The following is a 23,281-nucleotide window of genomic DNA, read 5'->3' as shown; positions in this document are numbered from 1 at the left end:
CTTAAGTGGGTGGCACACTCAGTGCTGAAGGCCCACCAGTAGCATTTAATTTGCAGGTCATGAGTGCATGTAGTGCACTTTACTAGGGGCTTATAAGTAAATTAAGTATGCCAATTGGGCATAAGCCAGTGTTACCATGTTTTAAGGAGAGAGCAAAAGCACTTTAGCAGTGATATGCAAAACCAAATTCAACAAAAAGTAGTATGAGGTCTGGGGATGACCCTGCATAATGCGGCCTTCTGTATTGAAGGGTAACCATTCAATTGAGCATTCTGGCACGCTAATCGCCTTAACTGAATGGATCAAATGTATGCTTGTAAGCTGCTCAAGTCACTTCCTGCTCTTTGGATGGAATTAAGACTTTGGCCCTGGGAGCAGTGGTGTTACCTCCAACTGTCCCAGTACCTGCGAGACACATTGAAGGCCCAGCCAACAGAGTTCCCCATCTCCCCTATTCTCCAATACCGAAACACTCTGGGCCAGTACTCAGGACAGCATGGCATGCTCATCAAGTCCCTACCTACTGGCCCTTCCTCCCATATTTCCCGACTTACCCGACAGGTTCTGCTGGGTACAACTCAGTTACATGAGGGGTGGTTGACCATTTTGGTGGATCATGAGAGGGTTTTTAGGGAATACAGATTGAAGTTCCTTTATTTCAAGGTGTTTCATGACTAATACTAGTCACTGTGGAAATTGAAACTGGCAAAGCTGTTACTACATGATCGCTGTTGGAAATGTCATGCAGAATGCTTTAATCTGTACTATATTCTCTGGTCTTGCATAATATCAGTTAGATATTTAGCAGCTGTATGGACTCGCTTATGCCCTTACAGCCTGTTCTCCATTTTCCCCATCCCCCAGCTAGCTCTCTTACATGATACGTCAGATGTGCCTGATCTGATGACTCATGAACACCGGTGGTTAGTCATCTTCCTTGCTGTGGCCATACTTTGCATTCTCCAGCATTCGAGACAACCCACTACAACCAGATGCAATGAGTGATGGCTGTAACTTCATATGGTGACTGGTCATGAACTCATCTCATCCAAGCTGAATAACAAACTTGATGCCTTCAACGCAGTATGGGGACTGTTTCTGAAAACTGATGAGACCACCTCCTACTGATCCTGTGCACTTCCCACCACCTACCCCTAATCTGGTGGACAGCCCTCTAATGATACCTGAGCTGCTGCACTTGATCTATAATGACCAGGAGTTTAGCACTAACCTGCCTCTTGCTCTGATCATCCGAATGATCATTTCTTCCACTCACTTTGGTTACTCACCCTGATGACCCCTAGTACTACTTATAAAAGTTGCCCAGGAAGCTTAACTGCCTCTTTTGCAGATGTGACGTGCATTGACTGATGAACAACAACTGAAAAGAACGGTACAATATATAATAAATGTCACTGAGTTTGAGCATTGTAAAAATTCCATGTGTTACGTTGTTCATAGATATCCCATAAAGACAGGTCAATTGAATTAAATTTTTCAGGAGTTTTGTAGGTGTGTTCAAATCCAACTGTATTGAATCTTTTTATGAAACAAATTTCAATCAGCTTATTAGCGTGTTTCATACGTAGGACTTTATCAAGGTTGGACACTACATAAATCACTTATCACGTAGTTGCGTAAGAAGTTCCTCCATGTCAATTATCTTCAAGTAGCAAAGTCTAAGGGGCTCATTCCAATGTGGGTCGGAAAGCTCTGAGACTGAGCAAGATCTGGAGTGTTTTCCGACCGAGCCGGAGTCCTGCAGTACGACCAAGCGAGTACGATACAGCCGTATGCTGCCGGATTCGGTTTGGATTCGGTTCGGTTGGTCTCCCATAGAAGTTAATGGGTGCCGGTCGTACGACGCATACATGGGCTCCCATCGACTGAATGGGTAAGTCTCGCACAAGGGCCCCCCTACAGTGGGAATGTATCAGTGCCATCTGCACCGTACATGCCTGTGTTGGGAAGACCCTTGTCTCTCCCCCTGTGTCCGAGTCGTAGGGCTGCGGTGATAGGGGGTCTGACGTGGACCCCCAAAGGCAACTTCCCAGACATTTTGCGAGCCGGACACTCCAGCTCGCACCGGCTGTCCGATGCGTGCATCGTACCTGCTTGGTCGTAAATCACATCCATTGCACGCCACGGTTAGCTTAAGGCTGAGACCTACGGAGCGGTTCGGACCTGGAAACGACTTGGTCAGTGAATTTCACGTAGCTAGCATCGTACTTGCTTGCTCGTACAGCTGTACGAGTCAGGCGGAAAACACGCATACAGCTCGTAGTTTTTCCTGCCGGATCGCGTTCGGTGCACTTCCGATCCGCATCAGAATCAGCCTCTAGTGTTAGGTGGTGTAGTACCCCCTATTTAATCTTTCACCCTGTATCAGAGGCCCCAAGATGCGGGAAATTAGCATAGCTGAGACAGATTTATGGAGTGCCCAACCCCGATGAAGTCCTAAGGGAAGAAATACATTGGCTGGGCGGATTGCAATTTTTTTCATACTTGTATGCTTCTTTTCACTTGTTGTATGCATTATTGGATTGAGCGTGGCTCCTAAACAGTGTTGTCACGAAAAGTTGAGAGTGGTAGTTGAATTAAAGGTGGAAACAAAACCCTAGTGCAACACTGATTGGCCCACATAAGTTGTTTTATGTAGTGTCTGATGTGTTTTTATTCCCTTTGATATGTTTTCATTGTAGTGTCTATAGTAAGTGCTTCCGACCCTGCTTTGCCCCGGGATCTATTGTCTGTCTTGCTACTCGCACAATCATGCAAATTATCTTTGTATTGCACTTAAAACTCAATAAACCTTTTTAGAAACCCATGTGGAATGACTTCTGCTTTTATCATAAATTAGATACAAACCAAGGGACCCATTTGCATGACGGGCGGATCGCCCCCGCCGGGCCAGGGGTAGATTCAAATTCTTTGATAATAAATATAAGCACAAGTCGGGCTATGTTAAGGTCCACTTGCACTCAGTGCTCAAGAACCATTCATAGGAAGAGGTTGATAAGATTAACATTGCATAAAGATAAGGCTCCACCACGAATAAATAAGGATTCTACACAAAGAAAAAGCTCCCAAATGCTTCGTTTTTATCGGAAATTCCACCCAAAAATTTATTTATTTTGCTATTTTCGAGAGCCTACACCAGAACCAAGAGCACAAGTAAACACCCTACTCTCATTATAAAACTAAAACAAACAGTATAATGGATCTACAAGGTAACTAGAATCTTGTATCATGGTGTACACAGTTCAAAATATATCACGTCAACTTCGCCAAGCTAAGAAGGCGGCGTAATAAATAAACAGAGATGCTGGAGTTCACAATCCTTCAAAACTGCTGTACTTCTTTTTCTGGAATTTGAAGTGATAGAAAGGGAAGCACTAAGAGGATCACCACAATAAGGGGCCCATTAGAATCAAGGGTGGATCGCCACCACCCGCATGGCGGTGGTGATCCCCCCGTGATACGACCCCGCCCGCCACCCATTTCCACCCACCATATTACTATGGCCCGGGGACCGCGGCGGACGGCCAGCCATATGACTATGGGTGCGGTAACATGCCTTTCCGTGGGGGCATTGCCGCCACGGATCGGCATGCAGGAATAGACTGCGGGGGCCCGTTGCGGGCCCCCAGGTACTCTGGGGGCTGGGGGATACACATGGGGGGTACCTATGGTAACCCCCCAGCAGTTCCATGCACAACATGGCAGGCACCACACAGTGCCTGCCATGTTGTGCATGGAAGTGCACAATATGCCTTCTTGGCATTGTGGCAGGCGGTGCTGAGTGCATCCCCCGACACAATGACAGGAATGCAGGATGCGCCTGCCACTGTGGCGGGCGCATCCTAATTTCCCTCACGGGACCCCCGCCCTTATGGCGGGTGGTCCCGTTTCCTGATAGTCCGCCTGTCATCCTAATGACCCCCTTAGTCTTCAAGGTGTAATTATTTTTCATACTACGGAGAATAAAGAAAGCGTGGAAAACATAAGCAAATAGTTTAAAATTGAAAATATTACACAATATAGAGAAAATGGAGAGCATGATCCAATGCAAGAGTGGTCACCAATATGTACAAGAACACTTCAATAGGAGAAGAGGGCCATAAGGAAAATCCGCGGATCTAATGAATCGAAAAAAGACTACAGTGTAATGCACAGGCTGTAAGGCAGAGGTATTAAAAACAGAAAGAGGATAAGAAAAGAACCCTATTATTGGGGAAAATCCTTTAAAAAGGACAGATTCCCATCACTCACCAAAGGCAACATGCTTTATCATCTGGGTCTCCTCCTGGCCACACACTAGTGTAACCAAGGGCTACAACCTTCTTGCATTGAGAAGGGAGCTCATGGATGTTTTTTTTTAGTATTCAGGAGAGATAGCTCTATATGACAGCCCAAATATGAAGAGGTGGTTCTGAAAGTGATGGGCGCAGTGCATGAAAAGTGAGATTGAGATTAAAAGTGGATCGCAAGAGAAAAATGTGTTTATTGAGTATCTCATGTTACCTACATCTAAAAACAGTGCGAACCGTTTTAAATAATAACTGTGTCTATGGTTCTACATGTTTCAGGCACTTGGAGGTCCATTAGGATGTTGCAGTGTTGGCGGGGCAGAAAGAAGCCCTTGTCCACCCACGAGCTGCAGTTCTCATGTCTGCCATATTAGTATAGCAAAACATAGGTCATTTCCCGACCGTCGCGGAGCGACGCGCACCGCCATCAAAGTGCGCCCGCCACCGCGGCCGTGGGAACCAATGGAGACTCACCGCCGTGCGGAATGACGTTCGGCCTGCTCCACAAATTAGGATGGCCCAAACAGGCAGACGCACCGCAGTGGAGACACCGCCCAACCAGACACAGCGGAAACTCAACAGCGGAGCGCCATAGTAGAGACCCGGTCCTCTCCACCCGGTCATGAACGCCATGGACCCAGCTCTACATATGCATCCAGTCATGTACTTGCTACAGCACTACCATAAATGGACCGCCACGGAGGCCGCCGCAAATACACAAATACAACACACGGACTGACACAGGGTCTAATTCCACCAGAGACACTCTGCTGGGGGTCACAACACATCCACAATGGCACCCACAATTACCCACCTGCCAATAAGTCACCCCTCTGCCTCCGGGACACACATCTAGCAGCAACGTCCCGTTCCCAGTCACATCGCCGCCGTGGTCAACACATGTGAACAATGCAGAAGGCAGAAAGCAGGGCCACTGCAAGGCATGGGCAGCACACAAAGACCACAGGGACACACAACCCCAAAACACACATCAACACACCCCATCAAGACACAGGCCAGGAGCCCATCCTGTGCACCCCCATGCACACCAACAGGCAATAAGCACAGCAACAAGCAAGCACAATACGCACCCTGCACCACACAACAAACAACTAGGGAGACAGCCACTGCAGGAGTGTCTGACAAGGAACACACAACACCAGTGCCTCACACACTGAAGGCTGTCAATGCTTCCCAGCACATATACACACAGACACACATCCTGGGTGTAGCCATAAACAGAACACACACACTGGGATGCCTGAACAGATGCCTGCCCAAAAACAACACACAAACACTACAGGAACACACAGAGACCCCCAATAGAAACAGATATACCCTGTCAGCCAAACTGTGGAAAGGCAATGGGAGCACAAACACAACATGAGTGCACAACATCATCACTCAAGAACAAAACACACACTCAACATACCACAAATCACACAAGAAGTGCACCTGTACAGACCTACACTGCCACATCAAACAACCACACATGCTCATGAAAGCACAAATCATCAAACACCACAGGACATTAGGGGATGCACATCAGGCAATGTCAAGCCCATATACACACAGCACTGTATGCACAACAAGCAGTGTGTGCACACCAAGCACAACAGCTGCACACAGACATGACTGACACAACCTCAACACACACCACAAATCAGCACAACCCAAAAACAACAGCACACCCAGGAAGTGAAGCAATACCACAGCCAACACACAGACATCTAACACGACAACAGGATGCACCGCTCTGGGATACAAGAGCAGAACAACCCACACCAGAGCACTGGGCAGCACACACAGGCCAAGTGCACATGGGCAATCCTCACTGATAAATAGCTCAAGAACATCACACATAAACCATTAGTGCAATGTCCAGAGTGCAACATCACTCTTGGCCCAATAACTGCCCCCCCCTAAAGGCACAGTCTCACAAATGAAATGATGGGGAGGCACATACACATGTAAACAAAAGGGAACAGCTGACATCAAAGTAAACCGACTTGTATGTCATTAGTCAACATGTAAGGGGTGTACCCTACACATCTAGAGGGAGTGCAAACCCACAATGGCTAGGCAAATAGGCAAAAGTGGCACACATAGGGGATGGCATCACACCACACACACCATGACATACAGGCGGAGAAAAGGCACCATGTGCCTGCAATGCATGAGAAACACAATCACAATGCTAGTGAGGAGCAGAAGGGCCACACAGTCTAACCAAACACACTCAAGACACATTAATGATCAAACAAACACAACACTGATGTGCAAGTTACACACTTTGCACACTCATAAGTGAGGACACACCAACACACTGCACAGTGCACAACAGACAACACACAAGTGCATACAATCATTTACACACGACAGAACAAGACAATCCAAACTACAGGCACACAACTCCTGGCTGACACATGTGTGTCTATCGCAATTCAGGGGTACACACACATCCACACCCACTATAAAGTCACACCCTTCAAACTGCACACCTCCTCACCATCCAAGAGCACACTTCTCATGTAGGCCAGGGGTTCAGGACTAAGGGCCAACACAAAATGAACATACACATACACAGCTGGGCACATATACAGGAACACCACACATACATCATGACATTTCCCAGCCTGCATGCAAACCTGTGCACAGCATCACACTCTGTGCTGGCAGTGTACCCTTACCTGACATGGCAACAATGTAGCCAACAATAGCAAACCACTAACAAGAGAACTGCATGACAGGTAAAAGAGCCAACACAGATAACACAAGTATCAGTGTATGAATGGACTGAAGACCCTGTCACCCCTGTTTAAAAATGTGATGAGGGCAAAGAGCTTGTCAATGTAGAAGTGACACATAGAACATGGAGCACAGACAACCAAATGCACACACCAAAAGACCTTTAATCAGCAAGAACGCTGACAAAACACACAACAGGATTAACTGTCTTTATTCACATATTGCACAGATGTGACTGTAGAACAACAGTGGACAAGAGCAAGGCACAAAATGCTGACCATATGCAAGATAATCTGCACAGGCAAACTACAAACAGGAAGGCCAGTGGGCATGGCACAGGGGAGAGTACAACACAGCAGAGCAACAGGGCCAGTGTCCATGGCACAGGGGAGATCACAACACAGCAGAGCAACAGGGCCAGTGTCCATGGCACAGGTGAGAGTACAAAACAGCAGAGCGACAGGGCCAGTGTCCATGGCAGGTGGCGCAGCAAGTACATGAGAGGCTACACAGGGGAGACTCCAACACAGCAGAGCAACAGGGCCAATGTCCATGGCACAGGTGAGAGTACAACACAGCAGAGCAGCAGGGCCAGTGTCCAGGGCACAGATGAGATTACAACACGGCAGAGCAACAGGGCCATTGTCCATGGCAGGTGGCACAGCAAGTTCATGAGAGGCTACACAGGGGAGACTTCAATACAACAGAGCAACAGGGCCAGTGTCCATGGCACAGGTGAGAGTACAACACAGCAGAGCAATAGGGCCAATGTCCATGGCAGGTGGCACAGCAAGTACATGAGAGGCTGCACAAGGTAGACTCTAACACAGCAGAGCAACAGGGTCAGTGTCCATGGCACAGGTGAGAGTACAACACAGCAGAGCAACAGGGCCAGTGTCCATGGTACAGGAGAGAGTACAACACAGCAGAGCAACAGGGCCAGTGTCCATAGCAAGTGGGCCAGCAAGTACATGAGAGGCTGCACAGGGTAGACTCCAACACAGCAGAGCAACAGGACCAGTGTCCATGGCACAGGTGAGAGTACCACAAAGCAGAGCCACAGGGCCAGTGTCCATGGAACAGGTGAGAGTACAACACAGCAGAGCAACAGGGCCAGTGCCCATGGCACAGGTGAGAGTACACCACAGCAGAGCAACAGGGCCAGTGTACATGGCAGGTGGCACAGCAAGTACATGAGAGGCTCTTCGGGGAGACTCCAACACAGCAGAGCAACAGGGTCAGTGCCCATGGCACAGGCGAGAGTACAACACAGCAGAGCAACAGGCCAATGTCCATGGCAGGTGGCACAGCAAGTACATGAGAGGTTGCACAGGGTAGACTCCAACACAGCAGAGCAACAGGGCCAGTGTCCATGGCACAGCTTAGAGTATAACACAGCAGTGAATGTCAATATTAGTGGCCAGGGAGAAATGCGGAATCAGGACATGAGAAGCTGTAAAGTGAGTGTGACTGCTTGGGTTGTGTCTGCTGTGTGCTCCTTGTGCTGTATCCTGTCTGTGACGCAACACAGCAGAGCAACAGGGCCAGTGTCCATGGCACAGGTGAGAGTACAACGCAGCATAGCAACAGGGCCAGTGTCCATGGCACAGGAGAGAGTACAACACAGTAGAGCAACAGGGCCAGTGTCCATAGCAAGTGGCCCAGCAAATACATGAGAGGCTGCACAGGGTAGACTCTACCACAGCAGAGCAACAGGGCCAGTGTCCATGGCACAGGTGAGAGTACCACAAAGCAAAGCAACAGGGCCAGTGTCCATGGCACAGGTGAGAGTACAACACAGCAGAGCAACAGGGCCTCTCTGTGGGCGGGACCCCACAGGCCCTGTTGCTCTGCCATTGTGTCTGTGACGCATGCGAACCATGGTCACTGTCATCTGATGTGACCACTGACTGAGGGGTGGACAAAGGTTCCTGAGCAGGAAGGGGAGCATGTGCTTGTTGAAAGGCAGAAGTCACAGCGGATGGCAAAGCTTGGACTGTACGGTGTAGCCTACCAAGGTCAGAGTGTATGCCCTCCATGTAGGCAACCACCTGGCCTATTTTCTTGTCATGATCACTGAAGGCATTGAGCAGGGCGGTCTGGCCCACACAAAGCTGGTGCAGGAGCTCAACAGACTCAGCACTGAGGGCAGCAGGGGGGATAGGTGCAGGCTCGGCGGTGCCAGGTGTGAATCTAACTCGTCCACTCTTACTGACACAGACAGGGGCAGCAGCAGATGAAGTGGATGGGAGGCTGGGCACTGTCAACTGTGTGGTAGATGATGCTGCAGACTCCCCATCTCCAGTGCCTGACAACATGGATGCATCACCGCTGGCATCAAATTATGTAGTATTCCGTGTCAGCCACGGATTCTTCCTGCATACTACGGTCCCCTTCAGATGCCCTGGTGGGCTCTTTGTTTCTGGCCACCGGTGCAGCTGTGGTGCTACTCTCGCCACCACTGGCTTCCTGCTCCTGTTCCTCCATGTCCACTGGCATTTCTGCATGAGAGGGAGATGCAGGGTTGTGTTAGTGTCATCATCTGGACAAAGCAATCCAATCAATGCAGTACACGGGATGCCCAAATCAACATGGTGACCACCACATCCTGCAGTCACATTGCAGCATCACACTACGTAGACCACAACAGTGCCTGTAACTCTGAATATCTGCCATGACTGAGCCATGTTGAGGCAACACAGTACAATACCATGCCCGTGGATGAAGTGTAACAGACACACAACTTGCCCTGCCCACACCTATCATGTCCCAACACTCATTGCCACTGACAGACCTTCAGGGAACAGGAGGGGACAACGCACACACCTATTAGGATATGACAGTCCACAATGTCAAGTAGGCCATACCAAGCACCATGTGTTACTCTGGGTCACCTAGTTGTCAGGTATGTGGGCCTGACCGATCATGGTGCTTGCAAAGTAGGCATACATGAATTCACACTCACATAGTGGACCCTGCTGTTCAACGCCTAATAGATTCCCCACACCATCCCAATGCTGAATGACCATGTGGATACTAACACATCTGGCTATGAGAAAGCACAGCAGGGAGGATCAGCTTTGTAAGGCCAGTTTGTCCCAATGCCTGACACTAGCACACATCCCAGCAGCCACTCACATGACATAGCACAGCACCACCACACGAACTTCACATGGGCCACCGCTGCCACAGGCCCTGTACACATGCATCCGCTTCCGGCCAAAGTCACCCTCCCCAAATACTCACCCCTGCTTGCTGGCGATGCTCCTTCAGACGTGCATCCAGCTCAGGATTAGTCACTGATAAAATGCGGGCTATCAGTGGTGTTAAGTTGTGCCGTGCCAAAGGCCCAGCATCTCAGCCACGTTCTTTGCCAGCCGGCTGATGTCGTCCCACCTCTTGTGGCAGTGGGTGCGTCGTCGATTGGATACCCCCAGGGCTGGCACCTTTCCTGCAATGGCCCTCCACACGGCCTTACGCTGGTGTACCTTGAGCTGCAGGTATGGGAGAAAAGAAGGGTAAATAACCAGTTGCACAGTGTCATGTACCAACATCTATCAGTACAGTGGCAAGACACAGACTCAGGACCTATTGTAATCTCCCTCCATCCCAAACTGGGGGACAAATTACAAGGGCACTCTGCATGTGCCAAACAGATGTGATTGCATGCATACATGAGGGTGTAGAGGGTACCTGATATTCAGACACACATTCAGGATGACTGCACTGAACCCCCTCAGTAGCTGGCAGACATCACCAGTCACATGCATGTCTGACACCCCTCCTGCCCTACAGCTCCCTTTATGATAACTTACCACTACATTGGGTCCACCATACAGCCTTAGGTACTGTGCCAGCACCTTGTCCACTAGGACCTCCAGCTCCTCACTTGTGAATGGACTGGCATGAATCGTCTCTGTCCTTGCCATCCCTGTGGACATGGAACACCTGTGGTTGATGTGAGTGGTGAGGGGTCCCAGGCAGCAGGCTTTTGCGGCAGCAGCAGGAGTGAGTCCCAGGCAGCAGGCTCTTGAGGCAGCAGCAGGAGAGGGTCCCAGGCAGCAGGCTCTTCAAGCAGCAGCAGGAGAGGGTCCCATGCAGCAGGCTCTGTGAACAGTGGAAATGTGAGGCTTACTCCCACAGATTTATAGCCCTCTGGGGTTGTTTGTGAGGTGCAAAGCTGCAACAATTGCTTGTCCAGGTCTGCCTCATTCAAAAGCATCCAATGACCGCCTCTGCGGTGGTGGAGCACGCCTACCGTGATTTTCAAAAGTGCATCACGCCACCACAATCATCGGTCCAATTGGCTCTATGCAATGCTCCATTGCGGTGGTGCACTGCAGGGGCCCAGGGTCCGGTACCGCGATGGTGCATCTTTCAAACTCATCCAATGACCGCCTCCACGGTGGCGAAGCACGCCTTCCGCGATTTTCAAATGTGCATCATGCCATAATCGCTCCCATTGGCTGTAGGCAATGCCCCATGGCGGTGTCACACTGCCATGGCCAGGTGGTAGCTACTGCGATTTGGGTGGCGGAGCATGTCCACTGCCATCTACCCATGTCTCCATGCCAATGGCTACCACACTTGTGAAGGGGTGGTGCTGGGGTCACACCGCCATAGCCTGGTGGTAGCTACCGCGATTTGGGTGGTGGCGCATGACCACCGCCATCTACCCAAGTCTGCATTCCAATGGCTACCGCACTTGTGAAGGGGGTGGTGCTGGGGTCACACCGCCGTCACCAGGCGGTAGCTACCGCGATTTTGGGCACATACAATGGCAATGTCCATCATGAACACTGAATCAGTACACAGCAGCAACATGGTTAAGGGCACATCATTATGCACACAATGCCATTAATCAATATAATGCACAGGAGGTCGCATGTTATGTGTGATGCACATTGGTCTGTGGTGCCTGCAATGTCAATTATGCATTTGATGTTTGATGAAGCTTCACAGTGTTTTGCTGATGTCAATGATGTGTGACAAATCAATGTGTTGTGGGTCAGTGCTGATCTAGGCAAGGCTTGTCTCACTGTATGGTGTTGTTACTTACTTGTGCTACCATATCAGTTCATGCACACAAGTGACAGTTTTCCTGATACTGTGATTATTGGGCTGTTGATGTGTGCCAAGTTCACATGATGCATTGAGGTGTGACAGGTACAGCAGATGGTTATGGGCTAGTCATGTTCATTTGACAAACTTTTGAGGATAGTACAGTACGAGGCGTGCACATGTGGAATGTGGTGTTCTGTATGTGTGCATTCCCATTGACCTATGTGTTGTTTGCAGCACTTGTGTATTGTAAATGGAGAGGTGTGCCCTCTGTGTGTCTCAAATGTCCACCCATGTAACCTGGTGTGCCACGCATCTCTCATGGCAGTCTTTGTTTTTGCATGACATCCTTAATGGTGTGTGCTGTTATCTACTCCTACATACTGTACATCTTTTGGATACATCATGGACATTTTCAATACTGTAAATGTGGCACTAAAAACAAAACAGCACAAATTCAAGTGTGTGTGCTATTTTATTAACAAAGTGGACATGTGAGGGGTGCAGGCATATTTACATGAAGGTGGTGATTTAGCATTGAGTTGACAGTCATGGTAGATGAGATGCAAGCGTAGACATCAGCAGACAGGTGCCATTCACAAGGCAGTGTGGGGAAGGACAGTCCAAACAGTCAATGCAGTGGGGAAGAGGGTTGCCATCAGGGCTGGCTCCCTGACTGGTGTGTGGCTGGAGCTTTGCCTCCAGAGACTCCTAGGCTCTTCTTTGGATGCCCCCTTGATCGCTTTGGCGGGAGGGCCTGCTGCATGGCCAGACGTATCTGAGGACTCACCCCTCTCTGTGGCCACAGGGGAGGATGATGCACTGTCATCCTGCAGCACAACAGAGGGGGGCGGAGGTGTTGTTTGGGATACAGGCCTGTCCCTCAGCCACGCCACTTGCTAGGACATGAGGTCCACCATTTGACCAATGCATGTGTCGATGGACCTCATCAGCAGGATGAGCTCAGATAATAGTTTGTCAGACCAGCCACTTCGTCCTTGGACCTGTTCATATGCCCCGATGACTCTGGTGAAGTGGTCCTGGATGGTGTGCCAACCTCCTGAGGTCTCGGGGTGACCCTGGCCCTCCCACCTGCTCTGCTGCCACGGACCTGTTGCCTCACCACGGTGGGTCCCAGCACACTCTCCCTGCCGTCCAAAGTTGGTGGTGTGTCCTGGTCATCTCCTGGGACAGGGAAAGGTGCTGGTGGTGGTGGTGGTGGTGGAGGTGGCAGCGGTGGAGGCACAGGCTATGACTGCAGGGCTCTTTTGTGCTGTTGTTGGTGCAGCAGACATGGTGGTGGGGAGGATGGGGTCCTGGGACCTGTTGGTCCTTGGCACACTAGATGGGCCGGCCTAGAGCTCATTGTCCACACTATCCTGGGAGTCAACATCCGAGAGTCCATGTACTGGGGCTGGAGACTGACTCTGTGCTGGTTGTTGTTGTCGACAGCAGCGAGTTCTTCATGACCTGTGGATTAGATGGGGAATGGTCAGTGTTGGGTACTGTGCAAGTATTCTGTTAGCTGTCTGTATACTACACAATTGAGACACCTTCACTATTAGTGTTAAGATCAATAGTGGGTGTTATTACATGGTGCAGAGGAACATCAATTACTCGTACATGTCAGGTATTGAAGTATTGCATGAAATTGATGCAGTGTGTAGTGATGCAGGTCTCACACCCACAAAGAGCCAGACAATTCAAGATGGCTACCTACCTGTTAGTTTGTTTGGTGAACAATGCAATGGCTGACACATGCTCCTGGGTGGGGGAGGCCTCCATGCTGCTGGGGTGTGGGACAGGGGGTATGGTGGGAGTAGGAGTGCATGCCTCCCACCCCCAAACAAGCCTCCTAAGCAAGATGGCTACCTACCTTTAAGTTTGTTTGGTGAACAATGCAATAGCTGGCACATGCTCCTGGGTGGAGAAGGCCTCCATGCTGCTGGGGTGTGGGACAGGGTGCATGGTGGGAGTGGTAGTGCAGGCCACCCTCCCCCAAACAGGCATCACAGTGTGGATGGCTACCTACCTGTTAGGTGAGGGTGAACAGTGCAATGCCTGACACATGCTCCTGGGTGGGAGAGGCCTCTATCCTGCCCAGGTGTGGGACAGGGGGCATGGTGAGAGTAGTAGTGCAGGCCACCCTCCCCCAAACAGGCCTCACAGTGTGGATGGCTACCTACCTGTTAGGTGAGGGTGAACAGTGCAATGGCTGACACATGCTCCTGGGAGGAGGATGCCTCTAACCTGCTCAGCTGTGGGACAGGGGACATGTTGGGAGTCGTGGGCCAGCCCTCCCACCCCAAACAAATCTCCCAAGCAAGATGGCTACCTACCTGTAAGTTTGTTTGGTAAACAGTGCAATGGCTTCCAGGTGCTCCTGGGTGGGAGGGAAAGCTCTATGCTGCTGGGGTTTGGGACTGGGGACATTGTGGGAGTAGTAGTGCAGGCTACCCTCCCCCAAACAGGCCTCACATTGTGGATGGCAACCTACCTGTTAGGTGAGGGTGAACAGTGCAATGGCTGACACATGCTCCTGGGTGGGGGAGGCCTCTATCCTGCTCAGGTGTGGGACAGGGGGCATGGTGGGAGTAGTAGTGCAGGCTACCCTCCCCCAAACAGGCCTCACAGTGTGGATGTCTACCTACCTGTTAGGTAAGGGTGAACAGTGCAATGGCTGACACATGCTCTTGGGTGGGGGAGGCCTCTATCCTGCTCAGGTGTGGGACAGGGGGGCATGGAGGGAGTAGTAGTGCAGGCCACGCTCCCCCAAAACAGGCCTTACAGTGTGGATGGCTACCTACCTGTTAGGTGTGGGTAAACAGTGCAATTGGTGACACAGGCTCCTGGGTGGGGGAGGCCTCCATGCTGCTGGGGTGTGGGACAGGGGGCATGGTGGGAGTAGGAGTGCAGGCCTCCCGCCCCCAAACAAGCCTCCTAAGCAAGATGGCTACCTACCTATAAGTTTGTTTGGTGAACAATGCAATGGCTGACACATGCTCCTGGGTGGGGGAGGCCTCCATTCCGCTGGGGTGTGGGACAGGGGGCATGGTGGAGTAGGAGTTCAGGCCACCCTCCACCAAACAGGCCTCACAGTATGGATGGCTACCTACCTGGTAGGTGAGGGTGAACAGTGCAGTGGCTGACACATGCTCCTGGGTGGGGGAGAAATCTTTCCTGCTCCGGTGTGGGACAGGGGGCATAATGGGAGTCGTGGTACAGACCTCCCACCCCCAAACAAGCCTCCCAATCAAGATGACTAGCTACCTGTTAGGTGAGGGTTTGGGTTGTGCAAGGAAGTACTTATCAGTGTGTTGGTTGCCATTTGTTTGTACTTAGCAGCCTCCATTCCCTCGGCTACTCCTGTGAGACTCTCAGGATACAGTATGGCAAGCACCTTCTCCTCCCATGGTGTGAATGGTGTGAATGTTTTCTGTGGGATGGATGAGCCACTGCCAGTCCGGTTAGCCAGCTCCCAGTTCTTGCTCCTCCTCTCTTTGGCAACCCTCTTGAGATCATGCCACCGCTTCATGATCTCCTTCTTGGATCGCAGGGTGGTCCCTGCTGAATTGACCCTTTGAACTATCCTTTCCCTCATTTGTGTCCTTGTGGCTAATGGTGTCTGTTGGACCAGGCTACCAAACAGTTGTGGTTCCACTCTTACTATCTCATTTACCATGACTGTCAACTCACTCTCTGTGAATTTTGCCACTTTCTGTGCTGCCATGGTGCGTGGTGTTTGAAGTGTTTGTGGATGCAGGGGTGGGTGTGGTTTTGAAGTGTGAGGTGTGTTGGGGGATTGTTTGTGCTGGTGTGATTGTAGTAGTGATGGTGGTGGTGGTGATGGTGGTGGTGGGGGTGAAAGTGGCGTGTGTGCTGTGTTCTTTTGCCTCTCCTGTCAGATGTGGTGTATGGCCTCCTCTTCTGGAGTGTTGCACAGGATTGTGGTCAGTAAAGGGGCTGGTTTTATACTCAGCTGTGTGGGTGTGTCCAAATGGGATTTTGCTGTGAGGTGTGTTTTTTTTTTTTTTTTTTTTTTTTTGGGAAAACCTTTATTGTTACTTCAAATAGTTACAGATATGGGCCTACAACCACCAGGGCCGGCCGCTAATCAGTTTCATCACAGCAAGTCAGTTAGGACATGACTCGGCAGCCCGGGAAGCGAAGGTACCACAAATACGGTTGAAACTGGCTATTAAGCATACCAAACAAATGACAGGATTCTAAAGGCTCCATTTTATAATATAAAAAATGAAAGGATCAGCTGCCATACAATATCACAGAGTCGCACAAGGGGCGGGCAAACTAGTAGGACATCCCCAGTTCGAACGGTCTCATTTTGAACAGTGGCGCTAAGGCATACAATTCAGGATAAACAAGCATACAATCACAGTTCGCACCAGTTAAGCGCCCGACCATTGATACTGATATACTGTAGAAAGTATAGGCACAGATAAGGAAAATTCGAAAAGAGACACAAGAGTGGACCCACTATGCTGACCCGAAAAAGGAAGAAACAAAAGAAAAGGCAAAAAGAAAGATACGAAAGAGAAAAAAGCCCATAGTAACAATAAAGACTAAACAAAAAATCCCCTCCCCCAACCCCCCACCCTCCACCCCTGCAGATGACTACGGCCTCCCCCCCTAGCAGCGTGCCTGTCGCCCCAAATTACTGAAACCCGAAATATAGAAAGAACAAAGAGAAAGAAAAGAAGAACTAAGCCCTACACTAAAAGTAGAAATGGAGGAGGGCATTAACGTACACATTCCAGGTCCCATCGCCTTAACAAAGAATCCACCACAAAGCTGACGCAATCGAGCAGAACACAATAGAAGATTACACCGGTGGAAACCATAAACCCCGCCCGGTCTCCGTTAACCTAATAAAGCAAATCCAGTTACCGATGAAACCACAATAGTAAACCCAAAACAACAGTCTCAGCCCTGACCCCGTCGATCAAACTTGCTGACTCCCTCTGGTAAGTAGAGCCCCATCCACAAATTATCAAAATACACATAAAAGTTGCCGAAATATAGTCTGCTAGATGGAGAAAGGATGGCAAACCCCAAAGCACATGGCCGGTTCCAACGATGCCCCTCCCCGACTCCAAGGCCAGACACTGTCCCCTCCGCCATCTTGATGAACCAGCTGGGAAGGGGGTGCGACACAATCCAACGCAGTTCACAGTCTCGACCAAAAGTTTCCAGAGTGGGAACAGCAGTTAAATGTTCCACTGGTAGCGAAACCAAGGATTCTGACCATATAGTCGATACACAGATCTCAACATGTTCAATCAGTTCCACTTCTGTAGGGGCAGGCACAGCTCCATGCACAGGGTCTGGAAGCACCGCTCGGGTGTCTATCAGGAGTAGAGCTGACCGCCGAGTCCCGAGCGATGAATCAGGGTCCGGTCCCAATCGCATAATTCCATCTGCTGCCGACATCAGATTACATACCTGGGCATCCATAGTCACCTGAAGTGCCTCAAGGGCTGCCAGCACTGACCGCAATGACGGGCCGCACTCAGCCCGCTCCGCCCGCTCCGCCGGGTCTCGCATAACATCAGGCATAGTGATCCCCTCGGAGAGCTGCTCTCCCCGAGGGAAGATTAGGTGGAACAGGGATGAACCGTGAGGGGCAGATCGCCAACATGCGTTCATGCGTGCCAAGTCCCCAATCCAAAGGCGCCGGCAAAGCGAACGCTAGGCCTCCGGGTCAGGGACCCCCGCCACACCGCCTCGGGCGTCACTCGTCTCCTTACCTTCGATACGAGACCAGGCAGCTGATTGGCAGCGAAGCAATCCAAAAGATGTCGGAAGTTCCATGGACCGGACCCTGCCGCACTCACCAGTCCGCTGTTGTTCAACTAGGACCCGGCTGGACAAGCACTCGAGACCCCGGCTTCCAGACTGGGTTAGGCCTTGAGTTAAACCTCGACATTACTCCACGCAACAATGCCGGAAAAATCTTGGGATTGCTCCATCGGACTGCAGATTAGTTCATAGACACGGATGTGGGGCGGAATATCAGGATAGATGACAGGATCTTCAAGCAAAAGACGGAGGTCGGCGGAGCCGGGAGACTAAGCGGCCATCTTGTTTGCTGTCCTAGCTCCTCCGGCATTTGGTTTTTCATTGGTATGTGTTTTGTGTATTTGGAGGGCATGGCTACTTGATTTGTGCTAAGTTTGGCATTGTTGCAGTGTTTGGGCATCGTCCGCTGCGGTGGCTATGCTGTCGCTCTTGCACTGTTTCTCCCATTCACTCCTGTGTGCGACCGCGGAGGTCGGATATAGTTTTTTGTACCACGGGACCATCGGGGATATTCTAATTTCCTGTGCGTTGTCTCCGCTTTGCTTGCGGAGGGTTGTAGCTTTTCCGCTGCGTTTCCGACCGCCATGGTCGGGTTTTGGACATCACCGCCCACGTTGGGCGGTTTCTGTTGGCCCGCTACCGCCGCGGTCCTTCTTTTTTGGCAGTTCATCCTAATTTGAACGCCGGTTTATCCGCGGTCCCGGCGGGCGGTTGTTTCCCACCTCCATGGCGGTGGGGGTGGTTTTCTGCCCGCCATCCTAATGGGGCCCTTGGATTTCTTTAACCCTTGGCTTTCTTCAGGATCACAAAAAACTATCTATCGCTACTGTGATGTGTGTAGAATTATAAAAAATCTATTATGATGTTGGAATCAATACAACAATATAACCATTACTTCCAGGTGTTCAAATCCTCTATTAAACAAGGACCAGAGGTTGATACCTGTGAAAAATAAAACACATTTTCAATAACCAAAAAAGAACTCTACAGCTCTATTGTCATTCACTGTGATGTATAGTGAATCTACATCTGTCTATGTCTGCAAGTACATTGTGCATTAAAAACAATTCAATATAATTTCCACCCGTGTCTGACGAGATTGGACCTCACTCCACCTGGCATCAGCTCAGGTAAAGAGGCCCGCTCTAAGGAAGGAGAGAGAAACTGATAGGGATGTGCAGTAAATCAGGCTAATTTCAAAACTGTGTTGAGGGACAGGGAGAAGACATGAAAACAGTGGTCATAGAATAATGCATCTAAGGGTGTATAGTTATGAGCAATGACCGATAAAGGTGAAAAACTGGCTCGCACAAGTAAAATGATGTAAAAATGATATACTAGTGCAGGCTCTTTATAGTTAGTCCATTATGTATGGCAACAATACAAACATTGAGTAAGCTCATTGACTCAAAGGTATTGCCAGCTGTAACATGGCTGCAAGAATATCACTTAATCTCTACATGTCACAAAACTTCTTCTCTCAGAAAAGGGCAGTGTGGGTTACAATGTATGTGTAACCAAATGAGTGAATTTAGAGCGACTGACCCCTAGGGGGTTCTGCGTGTTAAACTGAAGGCCAGAGATCTCCATAACAGGCATTCATCCGGATCTAAACATGCTCTGTCTCGGAACCCAAAACTATAAACGGGCATCATTGATGAAGGTTACTGTTTATGATGCGGGTAATACTATTTGAATTATGTAGGCAATCTAAGGGGTCCTTTAGGATGGCGGGCGGGCTTTGGCCGCCCGCCACCCTAACGGAGAAGTGGACCACCCGCTAACAGTGCGGGGGTCCCGACAATGGCATTAGGATGCGCCCGTCACATAGGCGGGTGCATCCTGTATGTTTACCATTGCGGCGGGCGGAGCAGGAATCTCCGCACACCGCAATGGTAAATGTGCACGTTGTATTTTGCAAAGCAGAACATGACAGGCACCGCGCAGTGCCTGCCATGTTGCACAGTGAAATGCGGGGGGGTACCAAAGGTACCCCCCATGTGCACCCCCCAAGCCACGGACTCCCAGGGGGCCCGCAAGGGGCCCCCGCAGGGAGTCTCCGGATGCCTTTTCGTGGCGGCATTGCCGCCACGGAAATGCATTGTGCAAAGCCTATTGTAATATGGCGGGCAGTGTCTAAAAGACACGCCACCATGTTACAGGTTTTTCGCCCCGGCCGCTAGGCGACCGGGGCAAAAAACAGGCGGGCGGTGTTTCACACGCCACTGTCCCCTCCGCCTTCCTAATATGGTGGGGGGAATTGGGCTGATGATGTCGGGCAGATTTCCTCCGCCAGGTGGGCGGTAGCCACCGCCAGCCTGGCGGAGGGAATCCGCCCGACATCGTAATGGACCCCTAAGTGTCAAAAATCCCTTTGATAGAGTTTAAACGTTGCATGTAGCAAAACACTTTTGTAGGTCTAGAGAGTATCTGAGCCACCAGTGATTGGGCGTGATACGCTGAAGGTCAGTGGTTTGTGATACAGGTATTAGTAGAAAGGCTCACTGCGCGCTGTCCCAAATTTGTATATTGAAACATAATTGTCGGTGGTTTGAGTAAAAAGTGAGTTATGACTCTTCTACAATTATGCTCTATCAACCAAGCAAGAAGCCTAAGCGGTAAAGACTAACAGGGCCTCCAGTCAGGCTGGCAGGAACTTACAAACACACCTTAGCATGCAAAATGTCACCTTGCAGATAAAGCCCTACCTGTCCATCGTTGCCTCGCGGCAAAACTGAACAGTGTGTGGAGGTAACGCTCGATAGACCGCTCTCTTTTATGATGCAAAAGACAGAGACGAGTACACAAAAGGCATATGCAGTAGCAAACCCTCCTATTCCAATTCCTGGACTGTGATTGCAAAAAACATTTCACAGTTCATGAGAAAGTGCCCTTTTGCCGTGATTACCTCCATTTTTTTTATGATTCTGATGGTTTTGCACTCTGTGCACTGGGACACTGCCAATCAGGTCCCAGTGTATGTGCCCTGACCACTAAAACCTGATTAAAATAGTTAACTCCTAATTGGCATGCTTACCTTTCCTAAAAGGCCATATATATGGTGCAGAAATATGTCAATGGCATGGAAAGTTAAATTTCACCAGTGGACTGCAGCATTTCTTGTGACATCCACTAGTGTTTCTTTGTCAGACATAGGTTCAGGCCTTCTTTGTAGCCTGACTGCTACAATTTAAACCTGCAGCCCAGCATATCAAAATAACTTTTGATAGGAGACACACCTTCCTTTTTGACTATTAATCTCACCCCTATGCGCCTTGTTGTGCACAAGGCGCAGTGCATGGTATTTAAAAATAGGACATGTAAAGATGTAATGGTACCATATCTCTCCAGGGGCATATTCCAAAAAGCTATTTTTGTAAGGCTTCAGCTGTCCTATGAAAAAAATTATTGCATAGATTAAAATATACATTTTGTTGTCTCAGGATTGGGACAAGCTAGAGAGTTGGTTCAACTGCTATTTTTGGCATTTATTGAAAGAACACTTAATTGGTGGTTAGTTTTTAATAAATACTTAGCAAATATAGCTTTCTAAAGTATTCCCTGTCTGAAGCTCCTTGAAGTCAATTTGCATTAGCCTACAGGCAGTTGCCATGTCAGTTTTAGGCCTTAATTAGGTATGAAAACAGCTACTGGAGCAATGCAATTGTTTAGGCTTGATGGGAGAATGAGGTGGTTGTGGAGAGGGCAACTGGGGAGGTTCGAACTACTTTATTGATTTGAAAGGGACACAGCTGAAATCTGCCCAATTATAGTTTAGTATATGGGGAGACTCTTGGATCTAGAAGCCTTTGTTCTTTAGGCAAGCATCAGGCAATCTGGCCCCTGCCTAGTGGGAGTGGGAGTTGGTCCCCACAGGCTCCCTTCAAGGGCAGAAGGCCTGTGTCATCTTGGATGTAGAGACAAAATATTGATGTGGAAATATCGAGTTGCATAAATATTGAGTCAAGAATATCAGTGGTGTAAAATATTGAAGTATATTTTTTCGTTGTTTAAAATATCGATTTTTGTGTAATTTAGAAATATCGATTTTTAAAATACTGATGGCAAAAATATTGTTGTAAATAATATCAACTGTATTTTTGGTTTGTTTTTCTTTAATGTTAATTGATGTTTTTAATATTTGGTAGTAGTTATTTTATATGTTTACATTTATTTTGTAATGATAAAATGTTTCTTTTTATTGTATTTTCATTTTTTTTAGGAGCAGGGTGTTGGGTTTATAGGGGATAAGGGTGGGGAGTAATTTGAAATTTTTTGTTTATATTTGTAATTAATTTTTAAATGTTTTGAAACATTTAGGACCAGGATTGTTGGGTTTAGAGGGGGATAATTGTAAGCAGTAATTTAAGAATGTTGATTTAAAATAAATTGTAATAAAAAAAATATTGAAAGATCAAAATATTTTATTTTGTGTGCAAATATTTTTAATGTAAATTGTATAACTTATATATTAAAAATATTTATTACAAGAAAAATATTAATAGGAAATTATTTCTATATTTATTTCTGTATTATATTTTATTGTTTTTGTTTTTTAAATGTTTTAAGTATTAGTCATCTTTTTTCTTTATTTTGAAGATGCAGAATTTAACATTTTTTAAATATTTAATGGAAATGTATCATTTAATATTTATAATTTTTTAATTTCTGTAAGAAGGGTATACCAAAATGTTATTATCAATGTTTGACTTTTTATTAATGATGTAAATCAATAACATTTTTTATTTTTTTTTTACAAAATCTTTTTAATTTTGCAAATAATTGTATATTTTTATTTTAAAAAAATCATACTTCTGAAATTTGTTACATTTTTATATATTTAAAATGTTTACACTATTTATTATTTTCCCATAGTTTATTTGTTTTGGAATAGTAATTTTTTTAAAGTTTATTATCCAGCCCTTTCCCTGACTTGAGTTGGTTTTGGAGTTGGAATAGTACTTTTTTTTATGGTGTATTATCCAGCACTTTCCGAGTTCAGTTGGTTTTGGAGTTTTGGAGTTGGAAAATGTATTATCCTGCACTTTCACTGAGTTTATGTTGATTTTGGAGATGGAACAGTAATTTATTATGGTTTATTGTCCAGCACTTTACCTAGGTTCAGTTGGTTTTGGAGTTGGAATAGTAATTTTTTATGGTTTAATATCCAGCACTTTCCCTAAGTTTTGTGGATTTTGGAGTTAGGAACAGTACTTTTTTATGGTTTATTATCCAGCACTTTCTCTGAGTTTAGTTCATTTTGGAGTTGGAATAGTATTTTTTCATGGTATATTATCCAGCACTTTCCCTGAATTTAGTTGGTTTTGGATTTGGGAATAGTATTT

This window comes from Lissotriton vulgaris, chromosome 3_1, assembly GCF_964263255.1.
Source record: "Lissotriton vulgaris chromosome 3_1, aLisVul1.2, whole genome shotgun sequence".
Taxonomy (NCBI): domain Eukaryota; kingdom Metazoa; phylum Chordata; class Amphibia; order Caudata; family Salamandridae; genus Lissotriton; species Lissotriton vulgaris.
The sequence above is the reverse complement of the archived record's forward strand: the minus strand, read 5'-3'. Positions refer to the sequence as shown.